The 20350-nt window shown below is 46.1% G+C and overlaps 1 protein-coding gene across 8 annotated transcripts in view; it reads left to right on the top strand.

Annotated features, from left to right (window-relative positions):
- SIPA1L2 (signal induced proliferation associated 1 like 2) overlaps window positions 1-20350 on the top strand; it is a 215926-nt gene that overhangs the window by 43034 nt on the left and 152542 nt on the right. For 7 of the 8 annotated variants that reach the window (XM_013047578.2, XM_013047577.2, XM_045087250.1 and 4 more), the window contains exon 2: window positions 6481-6530. The exons of the other annotated variant lie outside the window; for it this stretch is intronic. The gene's annotated coding sequence lies outside the window, so the exon portion shown is untranslated. The remainder of the gene's footprint in view (window positions 1-6480; window positions 6531-20350) is intronic. 8 annotated transcript variants of the gene reach the window in all.

Below are 20350 nucleotides of genomic sequence, written 5' to 3'. Positions count from 1 at the left end.
TGGAAATGTCTGAGAAAGTTCTGTTGGCTATGGATGACAGAAATCTGACTTTGAGCAAAAAAGGAAAGGTAATGCTCCATAACCGAGGCATCTTGAAGTAGCCTGCTTTGGACATTGCTGGGTCCAGGGGCTCTAACGTGGCCACAGAGACCCTTCCTCGGTCCCTTGACTCCGCTCTGCTGAGTCCTTCGCGTTCAGCCCTCCCTGTGTGACCGACAAGGTGGCAGCCAGGAGTCCGATCTCACCACCTCCGGGCTCGGCACTCATAGATGAAACAGAACTCCTTCCCTGGACCCCGGCGCCATCCAGGGACGATGTGGATGACTGTGCATTGCTTCTGGACACTGAACGAGGCTTCTGGACACTGAACGAGGCACCTGCGAGGGTGAGGGGATGCCGGGCCGAGGGGCCAGGGAAGATTCCTCAGAGGAGCCAGAAGGAGGGAGTGTGGGCAGACAGACGCTGCCGCTGTCCCGGGTCACGGCAGCAGAAGAGGACTCGTGCAGGGAGAACAGAACCGGCAGCTGAGGTACAGAGCAGGGGTCGAGGGGGAGGTCCGGCAGGAAGGATGGGAGCTCAGCTCCTTGTACATTGAGTGAGAGCTGCTGGTGGGACCCTATGGGGCAGCTAGCCGTTTGGGCCCGAGAGAATCAGTAAAGCCGGCATGGTACCGAAGTAAGGGGTGGGTAATGGAGATAGGCATGGGATGAGCGAGGAGAGGCCTGGAATGAGCATCGCCAAGCTCCGTGAGAGGAGCATATGTTAGGCTGAATCACATGACATTACTGCTTTCGTGGGTCAAAAATGGCAGCACAGTGTCAGTTTCATATGGCTCAGCCTCTTCCTGGGAATTCCCTTACAGATGCCTGGGTTCTTTCTTCCCACAGATGCATACTGTGTGCTCTGCCCTGTGCCAGCCTCTCCTGGTCTCATTCTCTGTGGCTCTCAAGTCTCTACACAGAACCATTCTTTTCTCCTTCCTCTTTCCTCGCTTCCTCCTTCTCCCCCTTTCCTTTTATCCCCCTCTTCCTCTTTCCTACTTTGGGAGATCTCGGTGGACCGATCTGAAGTGCTGAGTGCTGGATATTTAGTGTGGACTTTGTGCCCGCCCTCCTGGGTTCTAGAGTCTTGATATGAAAGTAGCATTGGAGGCCCGATGGGGTGCTCTGCGAGGTGTGGTGCTGGAGGCCAATGAACACTCTTCTTTTTCTTTTTCTTTTTTTTTTTTTTTTAAGATTTTATTTATTTATTTGTCAGAGAGAGAGAGGAGCGAGAGCGAGCACAGGCAGACAGAGTGGCAGGCAGAGGCAGAGGGAGAAGCAGGCCCCCTGCCGAGGAAGGACCCCGATATGGGACTGGATCCCATGGTGCTGGGATCATGACCTGAGCTGGAGGCAGCCACTTAACCAACTGAGCCACTCAGGTGTCCCGCCAATGAACACTCCTAAAAGGTACTGGTGTTGTAGGGCTCATGGGATGCTGGCTGTGGTATGGTGTTAGAGGGGCTGATGGAATGTTCTGGAAGCTACGAGGAGGCATCAGGTCCTAGATTCTTCTCGAATCACCCAGGGCCAGGGTGGGGGAGGGGAGGCCTGCCAAAAAGTTGAACAGGTGTGTGCCATGCTGTTAGGTGTGAGAGCATGGGGCTCTCCCTGCTACTCCTCAACCCTTCGCCATTGTTCAGCTATTCCAGTGTTACCTGCTGGAGAAAACCTTTTATTACCCGTCTCTCTCTTCCCAGGTAAAATTTCTCCTCCCCTTCCCTGGTGTCCCAACAATACCCTGTTAGAGGTTTCAACCGTTGCGTCCCATTGATGCTGTGTTCCACTTTCCTATATTAAGGCAGGCTCCCTCCATTCAGCAGGAAGTTTTAGGTGACAACTGTCTTACTACAGACAGTGCTTAATAAAGTGTTTGGGTGCTAGAGGTGCTAAGTAAATATTTGGTGAGTGTTGAAATAACTTTGAAGGGATTCTGTTGGCAGAGCCCTTCCAATTTCCACCTGACTTAAAAAGAATGCCGAGAGTATACATAAGGAATATTATTCAGCCTTAAACAAGAAGGAAATCCTACCCATATGTGATGAGGCTGAAGATGCAGGACATTTTACTAAGTGAAATAAACTAGCCACAGTAGGACAGATGCCACGTGATTCAACTTACATGAGGTATCTGAAAATAAGCAGACCCATGGGACCCACAGGAACAGAGAGTGGAGTGGCCATTGCCAGGGTCTGGGCAGGGGGCAAATGGGGAGTTGCTGTTCAGTAAGTAGGTTTAAAGTTGTTACTATGTGCAATGGATAAATTCTAGAGATCTGTGCAACGTTGTGTCTGTTAAGTTAATAATACTGTATCGTGAGGTTAGGTCTCCTTAAAATAAATTTAAAAAAATAAATATAGCAGCTATCAACCTCTATCCCCTGCCCCTCCAAAAAACCCACCTGAATGACATTGTGCGTCACGCCGTTCTGCAGTCACAAAGGAAATGTCTGCAGTGAAATTACGTGAGCACCCATGTTGGGAGTTCTACCTGACCTGACTCACGGTGCAGACAGACTCTTGAGAGTGGGTCCGTCATTTGCTTGAGGCTCGAGCTGACCTCTTGTCTGTGATTCAGATGCCTGTACAAAAATAGACCTTTAAATGGACGGAAAGCAGTTAACAGAGATCCCTCAGTGTCTGGGTGTCTGTGTGCATCTGGTGGAGATAGGAAAGTACGAGGACGAGGGCTGCTGAGGGGTCAGTGCTGTTGAACGCTGTGCGTGACAGGTGCACTTCCTGGAGCAGATGGCCTTCGTCTACGGAATCCTCCATGATCCCCAACTCTCTCGAGTTGACTGGCTGTTTGAATCTGGTACCGATTCCATATTCAGCCATACAGTTCTAGGGGAACGGTCTCCTGAAATGTAGTGTCCTTTTGGAGCGGGTGAGGTGTGGGTTAGGATTCTCGCTGTGCACCCTGGGGCTAATGATGACAGTTAGGATTGGCTGTGGTTCATAGACTGGGTACAGCAACGGTGGCTGGCCTGGTGGCCCACATTGGGGAGGGAGTAGGGGGTGGACAGGCAGGTATTTCTAGCACACCTTGCAGAAGTTCACAGGTGCTTAGCACTTTGCCTCTTGGAAACATGTCATCATGTAGAAAGGAATTTTCATTTAAAAAAAAAAAAATTAGCCTTTCTCTGGTGCTTTTCCTGAATACTGGTGAGCCTGTCCTAACATTGGAGGGATAATGACTTTGAGCTGGGTGGGATATTTTTATTCTACTCAGTGGAAAGTAAATATTTGCCTTCATTTTCTCAGAACCCTGTGTCACTGGGAAAGCAGCTGAAGAACCCGCTGCTAAGAACAAAGGGCCAGGCCTCTCTTTGCCTGCAAATCTGGTTTTCTGGCAGAGCTCCCTGTTGAAGTGTGCGTGGCCTCCTCTCAGCACTGGACCAGGGGACGAGAGAGCATTTTGCCGTTCCCTGGCCCTCCCTCTGTGAGACAGCCCGCAGCCCCAACTTCTGCTGTTTGAGAGGACGAGGCTCTGCTGAAAGGCTCATAATTTTCTTCTCCAAAGTGACAAGGAGGCAAAAGACAATAGCCAGTTGCCTCGTATAACCCACCTGCTTTGAAGGAAATGAAGCGAACACAGGAGCCCCCTGTGCCACTTGGAGGATTTGTCGTTTCCTTTCCTGTCGGTAAACAAAGGCAGTCCACTAAAAGAGTGGGGCAAGGATTGTTTACAGGATGTTTGCTGTATCAGAGGAAGGAAAAGTGCCTTTTACAGAGCTGTGTTCATTGTGTGGGGGATATTACAACATCGTTTAAAGGGTACTCTGCTGGCGAAAAGAAATTAACCACAAAATAGTCCATCATGAAACACCAACTGTTTAATCAATCAGTAGGACTTACTTCATAAATTGAAGTTGAGGGTCTTATAATGTATCAGCAGTAAAAAAAAAAAAAAATGCCAGAAAACCTCTTTAGAGACAAAATAATAGGTTCCTAAAACTTTGGAAAAATAACGATACTTTAGAGGACTCATTTTTTTTTTTTTTTAATTGTACGGGTTCATGCTTCGTGTGCAAGAAACAGTTATCATTTATAGTATGGCTTTGTCTCCCATGTAGACCTTTCTGGATGGCCCTTTAGGACATCCAGTGCTGTGTCTGGGTGCCTGGTGTCCTGGCTTTGTCCGGACACTCTTTTTCAAGCCTTCCTAGCACAGGAAGGAGCTGGTAACTGAGGGTGCTGTGAACGTGACCGAGGGAATCAATGCTTGGTTGGACTTAATAAACTGGTGACGGCTGAAACAATGACACAAGATGCCCAGTCACATAACTCTCCTTCTAATTGATGCTGGGAAATCTTTTGATATATACGTGGGTGTCATGTGTGTGTCTGCATGTAGGCGGCACACAATTTTGAAGTGTGCGTTTCAGTGGCATTAGGTGTAGGCTTCCTGTTGTCCGGTCATCTGTCTCTCGAGATTTTTCATCTTCCCAAACTGAGATTTTGTACTCATTAATCACTGACCCCCCACTCCCCTTGCCCCCGTCGCTGGCAACCGTCACTCTCCTTCCTGTCTCTACAAAGTGCATCATTGTGGGTGCTTCATGGAAGTGGGGTCCCGTAGTGTTTGTGCTTCAGTGACTGGTTTATTTCACTAAGCATCATGCTTCCAGGGTTCATCCATGCTGTAAGCTGTGTTATAATTCCCTAACTTTTAAAGCCGAGCAATATTCCGTTGTATAGATTCACAACATTGTATTTATCCATCCATTGGTTGATGGACACGGGTTTCTTCCACCTTCTACTATTGTGAATAAGGCTACTATGAAGGTGGGTGTACAGATATCTTTTCAAAACCCTGCTTTTGGGGTGCCTGGGTGGCTCAGAACATTAAGCGTCTGCCTTTGGCCCAGGTCATGATCCTGGGGTCTTGAGATAGAGCCCCGCATCAGGGTCCCCACTCAGTGGGGAGTCTGCTCTCCTTCTCCCTCTGCCTGCTGCTCCCCCTGCTTGGGTGCTCTCTCCCCCCCCCCAAATAAATAAATAAATAAATACATCTTCAAAACTCTGCTTTCAGTTCCTTTGGATATATATCCAGAAGTGGCATTATTAGAACCTATGGTAATTCTTTGTTTAAGTTTTTTAAGGGGTTCTCCATACTATTCTTAAATTTTTAAGCTTGAAATTGGCTATATGGATCCCTAAGTTAGGTCAGTGAGAATTTCCTTCCCCTCCATTGCCAGTGTACATGATCTTAAGTTCATTTACAGTTGAGGGACTCATATGAGTAGCGTTTCATCAACTCTTTCAATGCTTCATAAAAATGGAGACGGACTGGGAAAGGTGGGCTTTCTAAAGCCAAGGCCAGTTGTCGCCTTGCTGGTAGGTGGACCTGGAACTGATCAGTGCTCAGTGTGAGAGGGCACTGTTAACACGGTGCCGGGACCAGAGGCACAGACCCTGCTATCCCAGCACACCCCGCCTATGGGGGTCTGGGGAGCAGAGTGCAGGACCTGACAGGGTTCAGAGAAGCCGCGTTGATGCCATTTCATCTGGGCGTCTCACGTTCTTGATGTCAGGAGGGAGTGCGGGCCATAGTGCACCTGGCTCTGGTTCGGTTTGTGGAAATTCTCATATTGATGGTTTTTAGAAATGATGTAGCAAAAGATAGTACTTTGGGAGCCAAGCCGACTTGAGTTCACACCCCATCGTGTGTGATTCACTTTGGGCAAACGGTCAATGTCACAGAGTACCAGTCTCCTCATCCGGGAAGCAAAAAAGGCCAATTTTGTTTCTAAGTGATTGTGGGCTTGGAAATCACATGGAAAGGAGCTAGTGGAGCACCTGGTACTTAGTGCCGCATGCCCAGTATTGTACGCTCTGTTAGGAAAAGCAGAGGCCGCTTAACCGAAGTTAGTACCAGAAACAGACACCTAGATTAGCAGTTGTCACAACTGTGGTCTTAGACCCTCCCCCTTGACATCTGTAAAACTTATGGAGGATCCCAGAGAACTTTATATTATGTCGCTTATCTCTACTGATGTTTATGATACTAGCATTAAAACTGAAGAGTTTAGAAATAATTATTAATTAAAAATGACAGCAAACCCTTTGCCTTTTATTAGAAACAGCGTGTTTTATGAAAATCACTCTTTTCTGAAACAATGACAAGAAATTAATGAGCAGAATGGCGTTGTTTTACAATTTTGCAAATCTCTGCGGTGTTTGCCTTTAGAGAATGTGGCTAGGCTGTCAAGCCTTCTGCACTGTGATGTGTTATTTAACCTCTAGAAGGCTCCACCGGGTCCTGGTGAGAGGAGTGTGGAGAAGAGAAGTGAAGTGTGTTGCTCTGAGAGTGGTTTGACCCTGGAGACCCCTGGAGGGGCCTTGGGAACCCCTGGGTGCCCTCAGACCACACTTTAAAAATGGCTGACCTAGAGTTTTTCTGTGAGTCTGACTTCGGTCTCTTTCTTCTCTTGTAGGTTCTTGCTCCTGGTCGAGTGAGCTGGAGCCTCCCTTTCTCCCTGCTGAGGTGAGCGCACCCCCCATCTGTACCCCAAACCACTGCTTAGGGTTTTAAGTTTGGGCTTCTGTGCCTCATGAACGCTGTTCGTGTTTTGGTTTTCTTTTGTTTGTTTGTTTGTTTGTTTGTTTTGAAATTGTTTCTGTTCCCCTTGGCTTCGGGATCGAATGTTCTGATTTTTTCACCCCTCCAGCACATGCATAGGGGAGCATTGCCTTAAGAAGCCGTTTAAACTTGGGGATTGTCTAAATGGGTGGCTTCAGAAGGAGTGACTGGCAGGCTTCAACGGACATCTCGTAATGTGTTTGAAAGGCTGTGGATCTTAAAGTTAGTTTGTATCTCTCTGCATGGAGTGTCCCTTAGATTCTGGGACAAAGTGGGAGCACAGTGGGGGACGCAGGCCTACACTGAGGGACCTTTGGGAGGAAAGAGATGGAGATGGGGTAGAGGAGGGCCAGGGCTCCCCGAATGGGGCCCAAGCGTCTTCCTGGGGCCTTTGCGTCACGGGGGACACCTACCTCCCATGTAGAGTAAAGGCAGAGCTCGCTGCTCCCCTCCTTGTGTTGTATTTTCTGTAACAGCATGAAATCGACGGGTTTGTGAGGAGCTGTCAGGAGTAACGATCCCCGCGCACGTCTGGTTTCTGGTGCTTCGCCGTCCCCGTTCTTCAGTGTGTATTTCCTAAAAACAGAGCTGTTCACTTAGTTAACGATGTTAACCAACTAGTGAGGAGCCCAGGAGAACTTCGCGTGGATGCGTTACTTACACCCCATCTCTTCTTGGTCTTCCAGCATTGCCAGCTGGCCCACGGTGTCGTCTAGAGTGCCGTCCCCTCCCTCCGGGGTCCACGGTGGGGTCAAGTCCCGCACTTAGTGGTCAGGTCTGTGGATTGTCGTTGTTCCCACAGCCTCTGTCGCTCTGTGTGTTGGTGCATTTTGAAGTCTGTGGCCTGAGAGCCTGCGCTTCGAAATGTCGTTACGTGCATGAGCGTGTTAACGGTGGCAGGGCGCCGCCGGAGGAGGGAGTAGACACCACCACGGGTTTTCTCTGTGCCAGGTAGAAACTCTGCAAACACGCGTGGGTGGTGAGACGTCGAAACTACTTGCTGGAGAGCGGAGAGGGGGAAGGAAGGCGGCCGTAGCAGGGGATCAACATGAAAAGACCACGTTCCTACTTGTGCAGGACTCGGGGGCATGGCTGAAGGGCCAATGATCTTGCTGCAGCTTGAGTTTTTCTAACATGGAAATAAAGAGCGGTGTCGTTAACCTATCAACACAGGGAAAGGGAAGAATTACGTGAGTTGGTTTAAAGGAAAGACTCCCTCACCCTGCTCAGCTGTGTTTGTCCCTCCTTGGTCCCTGCTGCCGCCTGGTGAGGAGTTGCTCTGTAACTGGCCTTGGCCCCTGAGGGGCCCAGGCTGCCTGGACATGGCTCTGCCCTGCTTTTGTCCCTTACTGAGCTTGCCAGCACCGTGGGACCTGGCTCCGGCCAGGAATGAACACTCCCTGGGGGGTCGTGACCAGGTGTGTACAGCAGCTGGCCTAGAGGGTCCCGTCTCCGCGCTAGTGTCTTTGTGGCTAATTTGGATGAGTGACGTTATATTGGTTTTCTACACTATGTGACCCTTACAGACATTTGTGATGCAGGCTCGCCATTTCAAGCGTACTGCATTTTGACACAAGTTACATTCTTTAGTTTTAAAATGTGTAGGTGTGTTCAGTTTCCAAAAACACAGAAATAAATACACTAGAGCTTAAATCCCCCCCATAATCTCACTCCCCAAAGGCATCCACTGCTGGTAGACCTTCTTTTAAATCTGCATGCACATGCAAAACAAAACAGAGGTGGGATTATTCATTTCATACTGGTTTTCCAGTTGCTTTTTTTCTTACCAGTACATTGTAGCTATCTTTTTGCTGTCAATATTTAGGTAGCCCCTACTTACTCTTTTTAATGAAGAGTAGGCTTTCCTGTGTAGCTGTACTCTAATTTCCCTAATCCTTGTGGAAGGACATTTAGGTGCTTGTCAGTGCTTGGCTCTTATTAACAAAATGCTAGTGTGTATATAGCTATATTAAAGTTGTATAAGTATGTATATAAATGTAATATATGTAATATACTCCATATATTAGACATATAATACATATATAATAAAATAAAATAATAAAATAAAAAATAAATATAAGTATATATATAATAGTTGTATTTCTTTAGGGTAAGTTCCTAAGAGTGGAATTCCTGGATGAAAGAGCTCTCACGCTTAAACTTTTGGCGGATACTGTTCGGCTGACCTTCAGATGGGTTGTGCCTTTAGGATTCCGTCCCGGGCTCCGGAGTGAGATTCTAGCCAGCACCAGCTGTGAATAATCTCAGTACTTTTGTTTCTGATTCTGACAGAAAAACTCTCATTGTTTTAATATTTATGTTCTTTTTTAAGGAAAAAATTAATCCTGAAGTTAGGCACCTTTATTGGCTACTTGTCAATTTTTGGGGGAAACTTCTTCATTCTGGATATTCATCCTTGGTGACATGATACAAGTATTTTTGCAAATTCTTAGTTACTATCTTTTTTTTTTTTTTTAACCATTTGAGTTGCTTATGGTGTGAATGCGGATGAACTCTTTAAGAGTGTAGCATGGAATAAGGCTAGTCTTTTTTCCGAGTTGAAAACCCCTTTCAGATTCTGGCGTGACACGGGTTATGATTACAGGCCATCATGGATCTGTCTGTTGTTAGGACTGTCAGGTTATGATTATGGCCAGGTTATTGCCAGGCCATCAGGAATCTATCTGTTGTTTTAAGGTATGAGTGAAGTTCATTTGCTTTCGTTCTTCTCTTTTCTCTTGTGTAAGGACCATTGTTCTCGCACTCATTTATATGTAAGGAGCACACTGCTTGAAATCTATACATTTTGTCACAGCATCAGAACGGAAGAGATGTTCCACTGGTTTAATTGCTGACTTGTTGCATAATCTTAAAGGGATGGTTTCACCAGTTGGCCTCCCCATTTTCCCATTGATGAAATCAGGACTCACTTAGCCTTCATGGGGGCTTAGCAGCCTGTTTATCAGAGGATCAGGAGACGTGTTCAGTGGGAGAAATCAATTATTATCATTAGAGGATTAGTAAGAAAAATTGGGGCTGAGCTCCAAATTCTAGTCCTTAACAAAGATGAATAGGATTTTGCAGGATAGCTGGTACCCTTCTGGTCTCATGGTGTATATTTCAGCCTTCAGATTCCTGATAGGAATGAACTCCTCAGGCGTCTTCTTATTAGAAAGAAGTATCTTGTTCCTCCCTCCGCTCTTAGCTTTACCTTCATCCTTGCACCTTCTTGGGATCAAAATAAGTATTGGCCAGGGGTAGTGGGCTTCCTTTTGATCCTGTCCTTTTTTCTTTTTGGCCAACTTTTTAAGGCCAGGGAGGTTCTGAGGCTCTGGCGGACCCCAGGAGGGGCTTCAGTTTCTCTCCATTGACGCAGAGTGTACTTAGGTAAATTTCTCAGTGTCCTTCCTAGGTTTCTGCAGAAATATCATACTCACTTGGATGTCTGTACTTAGGGGAACAGCATCGGGTTGGAAGCCATCTGCTGGCTTCCGGTAAGCAGTGTGCCAGCTCTCCCCAGGATCTGGATGTCAAGATGATGTCTGAACTGTGATGGTGCGAGATCTTTTACTCAGGCGCTTGGACATTGGGAAATGCACTGGCTTATAAGCAGAATGTTTGGGTGATCTCACACCTTGTCCTGAATTTCATTTTTCACTGCTCATAATCATGGTGTAATACAGACCTGTTCTGGATTATCTTTTAAAACGTTCCATTTCATATCTCACTATCAGCCAGGTTAAAAAGGGTTAGCCACCTCAGGGAAAGGATTTTAAAATCTGAAGACCTCATGGGAGGGAGGCCATGGAGTCTCCCATTCCAAGCATCCTGGAGATGATTTAGTTCACTGAACATTTATTGGGTAATTTCTGTTGGTGGAGCACTCTGTTAGGAGCCAAGGGAAACAAGATGATTAAAATGGGGTCCTTCCCTTTGAGAGTTTGTAATCTAACAGGGAAGAAAGAAGCATGTACAAATAGCTCTCATAAGAGGTTTGATTGCTGTAATCATCAAATAGAAGGGAAATGCTGGTGAGCTGAGTCGACCATGGATCTCTGCGCCCACCAGGTAGGCTGGCCTGTCGTAGGCACTAAATACACGTCTGAATTCACGAGTGGATACATTTAGACACAGACATTTTGGTGTGCTTTATAGCAGAAAAGAGGTGTAGAAACAGATGATTGGATGGATTTGTGTTATGATCGCATAGGGTATGCGAATTTGGTAAGGTCATCAAGGGCATAGGGCAGGCGGAGCAAGACCCCTTGTGGACCCATCCTTCCTCCTACACTGGGGGCAGCTGGGGGCAGTCCTGCTGGTTGCTTCTCCTCCAAAGGCTGGGAGGACTCTCCTGAGCCCACCCCTTGAACAAAATAGGGTTTGGTCCTTCATGTGAAAGATCTGTTGCTCTGGTTTCTTGTGGACTGATTCCTGCCAGTCAGTTAAAACTGCTTTGTACTTGGATTCCCTGCCTCCCTCCTCTCCTTTCCTTCCTTCCTTCTTTTCCTTTTTTTGGGGGGGGGGGGTCATTAGTCATTTCATTTTTTTTAATAAACCTTTCATTTATTATGTTAGGGTTTTTTTTTTTCTTAATTCACAACGTAAAATGCACTTTTCTTGATAACCAGTGATTTCTTTGCCTTCTCTTCTAATTCCTTTTCTTACCGTTGGGTTCTCTCTAGTCAAGTAAATGACAATGTGCTTTGTAGCCATTATATAATAAACAGTTTTCCCCAAAATGTAACCCCAATCAATGGAATCACCTGGCAGGGACTTCCTGATGGAGGGAGGCAGACAGTCTCATCAGCAGTGTGTCTGCAGGCCATTCTGTCCTCTTCTCCGTAATTGCTCGAGCACACTCTTGCTGCTGTATTTGCTAGCTGTTACTACCGTATAGTAGATGATATTTTAGTACTTCAGCTATCCCATTTGATCTCCCAGCAGTTCTTTGAAGTAGGTGTTATTATCCACATTTTAAAGATGAGGAAGCTGAGGCCCAGGGAAGTCAAATGGTGTGCTTGAGGCTGCCCAGCGAATCAGTTAGGGAACCAGGAGGAGCCAGGCTCTCAGACTTCGTTCCTTGACAGTGCTCCCAGGGCAGGTCATCTTCTGGAGAAGCCCAAGTCTTCTCTTTCTTCTTATCCTACGGAGATTTCAAGACGTGGTCTTGTGTTCTGAGAAGAACCAGCCAGAAGAATTGGTGCAATTACACCGATCCCGTCCGTACATCCATATGTCGATCATTCACAAACACAAATGTGATGGGTGAGAGGATCCTAGCAAAACCTGAATGTGCACAAGAATGAGACGAGACAATCATGGTACCTTCTGATACTCCAATGAATATTGGGTGAATGGCCTGTCCATGACCCCAACACCCGCTTAGAATAGGAAGCCTCTTAAAACATTCTTGCCCCTGAGCATCATGAAAGCTGGACCTCTCTCTGGTTGGTTGACTCTTCACCTCAGGTGTCTTCTCGGTTGTGGATGACCTCTGAGAGGTGAATGGGACGGATAGTCAAGTCAGTATATTAGGAATTCCATTACAAAATGTTTACAGGGCAACATCCAACTTTGTGTAAGTCTTCTGGAGAGTTCTTGTTTGGAAAACATTGCAGTATGCTCTTAAAAGACATACTCTGACCATTCCCTTACTGAAAAGCTGCAGATACAGACCTTAGTTCATGCACCTGAATGCCAGCAGGGCGCTCCCACAGAACACATTGTAACTTTGTGAGTTACATCTCAGCATGGTGTGTTTTCTTTTCCTTTGTTTGTTATTAAACATTTCGCTGGAGGAAATATGGGTGGAAGATTTCATAAAGGAAGCATTCAGGGAGAACAATGGATAGTGTTAAGACTTTGATTCTGAAGTAAAATAACTGTTTTTCCTTGAGAGAAGCAATTCAGTGGTAATTAGCCATGTGTCTGATAGAGGTGGTGTCATCCCAAACTCAAGACAGCCCTCGTGCCTCCCGCTTCTGTAGTCTGGGACGTTGTAGCATCCGAGATCTTTTGGTCCCCTTCACACCTGAGGCACAACTGACATAAAGTCATGACAGTCATTGCTTCTATAAGATTGTTTATTTATAGAGTCTGCACGTGCAGCGAAACACACTAAGTTTTTACGTTTAATTACCTAACAACTGTGAACTCGTTTCTAAGATCGGATTCTTTGATTTTTCTGTTATACTCAGTATAGTGATAATAGTAGCCAGTATTTGTGTGCACTTTTCCGTTCTGAGGCTTCTTTTAAGCCCTTGGCAGATACACTTTCCTTAAATGCAAACGGCTCCTGTGACTGTCTTCCGTGCCCTGATGCAGGGACCCGGAGGACAGAGACACCCAGGGCTCTTGTACACAAGCACTTGGCCCTTAGCCAGAGTCCATGCCGGGTCCCATGGATTTGCACAAAAACATCTGGCAAACGGGCTTGGTGCAAATAGTGTAGGTTGGTGACAAGAATACAAAAGAATCTTATTTTAAATTTGGACAGCGACAGGGTCTGCCGCTTGAGTTGTCACATTATTAGCTTAATATAACCTGGGCAGTTTCCTTAATCTTTGATGGGCCCCAGTTTTGATATTGGCCAAAGAGGTATAATAATCTATTGTAAGATTTTCATCCAAATTCAGTGAGACAGTGCTTGTTACAACTGATCTGTCACTCTGTTTATCTCCCTTTGATTTTATCTGAAAAATCAACTGAAATCTATTTTTTTAATTAAAAAAATTTTTTTTAAAGATTTTATTTATTTGTCAGTGAGAGAGAGAACAAAGCAGGGCAACGGTAGAGAGACGGAGAAGCAGACTCCTGGTTGAGCAGGGAAGCCAGTGCGGGGCTCGATCCCAGGACCCTGGGATGAAGACATGACCTGAGCTGAAGGCAGACACTGGGCCACCCAGGCACCCCTGAAGTCTGTTTGTAAGACACTGTAATTTATTCTCCCATCTCGGCTTTGTCCTCTCTCCACCCTAAAAATCCATGGTGAAGTCTCTTGTTTGTAGATATATTGAGAGAAGGAAGAGCGAGCGCTAAGTTAGAAGGGAATGAAGGAGTACTAAACTGAGGTTACAAGTTTCTCTCTGTTGCGATCTTATCTATTTCATAGCTGCCTATTGTGAGTGGAGTTTTATCCTGTCCAGGAGTGGTGTCTTGAAATATAACGCTGGTGGCGTCTTGGTCACCTGTCCTTTGCAGGCTGAGTGCCTGACAGTCGCCCCTGCCCCCCCCATCCAACGGTCTGTTGCCCGCCTATCACCCGGGCGGTGGCCCTGACTCAGCCTAAAAGCCTTCATTGTTCTAAGCATGGTTTTTGCCTTTCACTGCCCATCCGAATCACCCAGGAAACTTTTAAAAAAACCAATGCCTGATTTCTAAAACTGATACTTAGAAAACTGAATTGTGACCGAATTTCCAACGCCTGTATTTTTTTTTTTAAACTTCCCCAGCTGATTCTGATAGGCAGGGGAGGTGGAAAACTCTGCATTAGTGTAGGGGAGACCCGGAAGGGCCATATTCCTTGTTACTGTCATGTCATTATCACTGTCCTGTCTGTTCCAGTGACAGATGGAGTCTCTCGGACGTGGCCATGAGTACTGCACAGTCCAGAATCGTGTAGAGTGTACAGTGCCCCCTTGCCCCTGTCCATTCCTCTCCCATCCAGGAGGGCACAGCTCAGTGGGTTCCGAGTGTTCAGACAAACTCAGGAGCCCAGAGGGATCCACGGAGGCACAACTGCAGGGGCTTAGAACCGCCTGCCAGTACATTTTGTGTTCTTTGCCGTTCCTTTGTTGTTCGGCAGTGAGTGTGTAGGAATTACTCCTCGGTGTGATCTGCTTGCGGAGCCACACTATTTTTAGGCACTAACCCACACAATAGGTTTATAAAGAGGCTATTGAACCTTTGGAGGCTCTGCTGGATTTGGTCTGACAAGGGCTGAGTTACAAGTAGGCTCTCCCGCCTCACGGTTCAGGCATGTAGGATTTTTTTGTTTTGTTTTGTTTTTTTTTTATAAAGAGTCTGAATAGCCTAAAAATACAGAGGTTTGGCGGTCTGTCAGGTGCGGTCTCCTCGGTGTCCCGGCTTTCCAGGCACATCGCTTTGCAGGTGTTTCTCACATGCTAGTTTTTATTTGCTCTTCCTTTCCTTTTAGCATGCGCTAAATGTGCCTAGTGCATAGTGCTGAGGGGGACATGAACACGGGAAGCATTTTCTTGTTCTTGGGAGTTGCGTTTTCCTCCATTGGGGAGCTGTGCTTGTCTGGGTCTGATTACCAAATGGAATTTAAACAAATAGAACTAGCACTAAATGTTGGTTTAAACTTCTTTTTAAAATGGCCATTGGAACTTGGGGGTTCTAATCCACTGTCAGACATAAGTAACACTCCGTTAGGATGCAGAAACATGAGTTTCCTAGTAGCTGTAATGGAAAAACGGTCTCTCATTGTTTAATAATGAGATGCCCTTAAAAGTGTCCTCATAATAGATTGGATATTATTTATGATTCTTTTCTTCCTTTAATGTATCTGCTGCCATTAAAATGCCATAACAAGCAGTGTACTGGAATCACCACTCTATAGCTTTGGCTTTCCAGAGTTACTCGTCTCCGTAAAGATCATACCCACACTAATTCGCAACGAGGCAATTAGCCAAGTAAAGATTTTCTTTGGCAGTGCTTAGCGAGGGGATAGACTCTGAGCTATCTTGGATGACTTTGAGGATTAATACTGATGATTTTTTAACTCCTTTATGTGGTTACAAATTTATGGTTCCTCTTGCTCTTGGGATCTGTGTTACTCTAAAGGACGGGCCTGGCCTGACTTGTCAAGGGAAACATTTTGGTTTTCCTAACTACATTTGAACTGTTTTCCCCACTTCTCCTCTTCATTAGTTCTGTTGAGTCCCACGCCCTCCAAACCCCATGGGCATTTGTTGCTGATCTGGGGAGCTCATCTGTGCTCATGGGGTCGTTACTCTCTTCCGGCATCAGCGGGGAGCTGGAGCAGTGGGGACACTCCAGGTGCCTGGCTCAGCCTTCCCTTCGCCTCCAGCCCTCACGGGGCTTGTCATTTCCAAACCTGCATATCAAGAGCCACCGGAGGCCTCTGTCAAGTTATCCGTTCCCAGGCCCACTCCTCATGCTGCCTTGTGCTCCCTTCTCTCCTGCCCCTGGACTCAGGTTCGGTAGGTTAAAGGTTGAGGCTAGTAAGTGGGATTTTCATTAAGATCATTCTGATGCTGCTGTCTCTGTGGCCTGTTGAATCTTTGGGGATCACCCATGTGCCTCCAAGCCTCCTTGTGCAGATGAGACCTTTAGAGCCCAGCAACAATGAGGAACCTCACCAAGGTCACACCGGAAGATATGCCATCAAACACAGAACACAGGGATCTTCTACTTTTGTAGGGTGAATGCAGACGGGGCAGAAATGACCAGAACGTTAATGGGGCTCTTTGCCCGGGATGCATGTTAGTTCTCCATTTCCTATTATTGGGGACTCTGTGTGTGGTGTCTCTGTGACCTAGGGGAGCGGAGGGTGACTAGGTGGTCTGTGTACTTACCTAATCTAGGACAACGGTAAATAAAAGATGAGTATAAGATCCAGTTTGAATTCTTGTATACTGAAGGAATTGTTAGTGTATTGTTTTGCCATTGTTTTGGGCCCCATGTTTGTTGAGTGGATGTTCCGGTTAGCTCTGCCTGCTGATAAGAAGAGAAGCGAGCTTCCCTGGACACAGCAGGTATGTAACCAGGGCTCTGCAGAGTCTGGCAAGGAAATGCCTAAAACATACAGTCCTTATTCCGATCACATGGTGACAGATACATATTTGCACAGCCACTTAAAATAAACAAAGCCAACTTCTTGAAATTTATCTGATTCTCTTTTACGCTGGTAGACAACTATTTGGAGCTGGGAAGATAGCCCGTGAGGATGGGAGGTCATCGATGGCATTTATCGCAAAGGCCCAGGAATTCATTTTATCTGGCTGACTTTATCTTATGGACCTGGGGATCGTGGTCTACCTCCCAGGGAGCTAACTGGGCCACGTAGGGAGTGACTTTTGTACGTGTGCACAAGTGTGTAATGATCAGGATGTGTCTGACAGGTGGTAGGTACTTAATAAATATTTGGTGATAAACCATAATGCTTCAAAAAAGACTTCTTTTATATCTCTCAACAGTCTAGCTTGGGATGCTGCCGTGTTCTGGTTTACTTTTTTTCCCTCCTCGTAAATATCTGGGCTCTACCAGGCAGCATCTTTAATGGAATAATTTACATTTCTTATAGCCCAACTTTTGATTTTGGTATTTTTCCAGTCGTGGTGCCTCTCATGATTCTGTTTCCTTCAAGGAAAGTATATCCACTTAGAAACTTCCGTTTCTGGCTGGTTTTAGAACTTAACACCAGCACAGCCTGGGTCCAAGGCCTGCTGGGGGGAAGAAGTGTTACATCAAGATCCGGGGCCTCATGTGATCTCCCTGATATGAGGAAGTGGTGATGCAACATGGGGGCTTAAGTGGGTAGGAGAAGAATAAATGAAACAAGATGGGATTGGGAGGGAGACAAACCATAAGTGACTCTTAATCTCACAAGACAAACTGAGGGTTGCTGGGGGGAGGAGGGTTGGGAGAAGGGGGGTGTGGTTATGGACATTTGGGAGGGTACGTGCTTTGGTGAGTGCTGTGAAGTGTGTAAACCTGGCGATTCACAGACCTATACCCCTGGGGATAAAAATACATTAAATGTTTATAAAAAAATAAAAAATTTTTTAAAAATGATGGAAAAAAAACAAAAGAAAAAAAAGATCCCGGGCTTTCATCCACGAGCCTCCTAAAGGCTGGAGGCCTCACCCTGCCCCTGGCTTGGGCCTTCGTCCCCCGCAGAGCCGCCCCTCCTCTGCCAGGTGGTAGAGAGCTGGAGCTTCTTCCTGCTGACCATGTTGACCAAGAAGCAGTGATGTCCTTTCTGTGAGGGCCAAGCTATCCCGGGGAAACCTTCCCATGTCTGGGGGATTATGCACTTTTACCGGGAGCTGTGAGGACTCCCTAGCCCGATAGGCAGAAGATCCGAAAAAGAAGACTCCAGACTAAATTTTGTGTTTCCAAGGGTTTGATTAAAGGCCACTGAGCTGCAGGATGGGCTACAAGATGGAAAGTTCTTCTGACGGAAGAACAGCTTCTTCCAAAGGTCGTCGTTTGGCCATAAAGTACGGATGACTGGGTTACGATGTCTTACTAAGAAGGATGTGACTTGGGCTCACGGCGGCCAAGTGACTGCGTCCGGACAATTGAGTGGGACAGCAAAATGGGATTGCTGGCTGCCCGCAGGCCCTGAGCATCCCTAGAACTCTTAGTTTTAAACTCAAACTAAGTTTCTTTGTTGGCAACACAGGAATCATTCTGTTCTGAGCTAATGCTTTTGTGGGCCCTGAAAGGCCAAGGATCAGATAAAGGGGTGGCCGGGGATTAAAAATCATGACCGAATTAGGGCGAGTCCACAGGAAGGAAATTTCTTTCCAGATGGACTTGCTGGCGTGTGGGTGTTACCCTCCATGGATCGCGAAACTCTGTTCCCCTGATGAACAGATGGGGTCAACTTCGATCCGATCCATTGCTGCTCACTCTGACAGTCCAGCAATTTCCTGATTTAAAGTAGTAGGCAGAGGTCTCACTTACTGATAAAGTGGGGATATTTATATTTGTATCTAAAGCCATCTTTGCTCCGTAGGGGTATCAAAAGTAATATGTATCCTGTGTGTCGTATCTGGATAGAAAGAAGGAAATAAAATCACCCCAAGTACCAAAACCATGAAAACTGATGATACCATCTTTTTTGTATGAATTAAGTATGTCTGGATCTGCTTGTGGTTGTACTATATGGTTGTGACCATCCTATATATATTCTTTCATATATATTTATATATATTATAATATACTTAATTATATATATATTTAAGTAGATATTAAAGCATTGTATATATATTAAAGCATTCTAACATTGCACATCTCAATACCTCATGGTCTTTATAAACAGTGTTTTTATGCCAGAACGTTTAATGTGTTTATTTGACTGAAGCTGACATAGTTCTTTTTAAGAACACAGACCCATGGGCGCCTGGGTGGCTCAGTCGGTTAAGCCTCTACCTTCAGCTCAGTTCCTGATTCCCAGGGTCCTGGGATCGAGCCCCACTTAGGGCTCCCTGCGCAGTAGGGAGACTGCTTATGTCTCTCTCCCTCTGCTTCTTTCCCAGCTTGTGCACACGCGCTCACTCTCTCTCTTGCTCACTCTCTCTCAAACAAATAAAATCGTAGAACGCAGATCTGGGCAAAAAGGGGCTTACTTTTCGCTCCCGTAGTTCCCGGGCTTGGTGCCCTTGGCTGTGGAACCAAAGGTACCTGGTACCAGGTAGATCTAACTGGAGATGATTGAATTTATGTTGTCATTTGCCCATATTGAAAGCAAACATTACCCATCCTGTAGGAGCATGTGAAAGGAAGAATAGATTAAATGAGATGCCAGTGCCCAGTGATAGAGCTCTGCATAATAAGAATAATGCACTTAGCCTGGCTGACTTTTGTCACAATCCCTGCTTTTCCATCGGCAGGCAGGAGGGTCGGAATGGGCCCTGGCTCCCCACGGGCATGCAGGGCTGGCGTCTGAGGTTGCTTGGACTCTCCCCTACTCCACATCCTCGAGATCACCCACCCTCCAGTGGGATGAGGACTCTAAAGTGTGAAATTAACACATTAAGTGAATTTATATCAGCGTAGCCTTGGGCTGGTGTTTGCAAATTAAATTTTGCAGAAATTAGCCCCATCCCTGCCAAGGCAGCATTAACTTAGTATGGGTAAAGCCAAACTATTTCTGGGGCGTTTCTATGCCTAGAGATAAGAGTTGAGTTTTACACTAGGACAGTGAGTCTTGCTGAGTAAACTGTGGTCTGTCTGGTAAGACAAAACAAGCTAACAAACAAAACAACCAAAACTGTTGATCGGAAGTAATGCCCCTCAGTAAAACATGATTCATGTAGTGTTGAGCTTTGAAGGAAAGAGGTATGACTACGTAAGATTGTACATCAGCCAGCAGAGATGTCAGCCAACTCTTCCAAGACTCTTAGGGGTGATACTTATTATTTGGCATTCAGAGAAAAAAATTTTTTTTCCATCACACCGAGGTGGGATCCGTCTCTCAGACCCGTAATCACATTAACCAAGCTCACTCTTGTTATGTAATGAGAGTGCACATGTAGGAACCAACAGAAATGAATACCGTCATGGGGACGTCTTCTGAGTCCCTGCCTTCTCTGCCACCAGGTAGGCAGAGATCTGGAGGTTGCTTGGAATATTTGTGATGAGAACGGGGCCGACGGATGAACGAACAGTCACTGAACTCAGGCAAGGATGTCATGAGAGAATATTCTTTGTCCGATGGCTAAAGTTCCTTGGCCCCTGGATGCCAACAGTTGCGCCGGGATTCTCCCTTTTCTACATTCCAAATGTCTGACCCAAATTCTGTTTTCAAATTATATTTGGCCATTGATTAGGATACATATAGTCAGATCTTACAGCCCTTGGGTCTTCTAACTCCTTACAGTTTAAATCTTGAAAGGAGATCATCCGTTCTTTCCCAGCTCTCCAGGGAAGTCTTACTGTCCGAGATGAAAGCCCACGGGTACTGACTTTCCAGGCTCCGTTCTGTTTGAACAATACCCTTAGGGCTTGCC

This window comes from Mustela putorius, unplaced genomic scaffold (assembly GCF_011764305.1).
Source record: "Mustela putorius furo isolate JIRA1106 unplaced genomic scaffold, ASM1176430v1.1 tig00001075_pilon_pilon_pilon, whole genome shotgun sequence".
NCBI lineage: Eukaryota > Metazoa > Chordata > Mammalia > Carnivora > Mustelidae > Mustela > Mustela putorius.
This window is presented reverse-complemented; position numbering and strand designations above follow the sequence as displayed.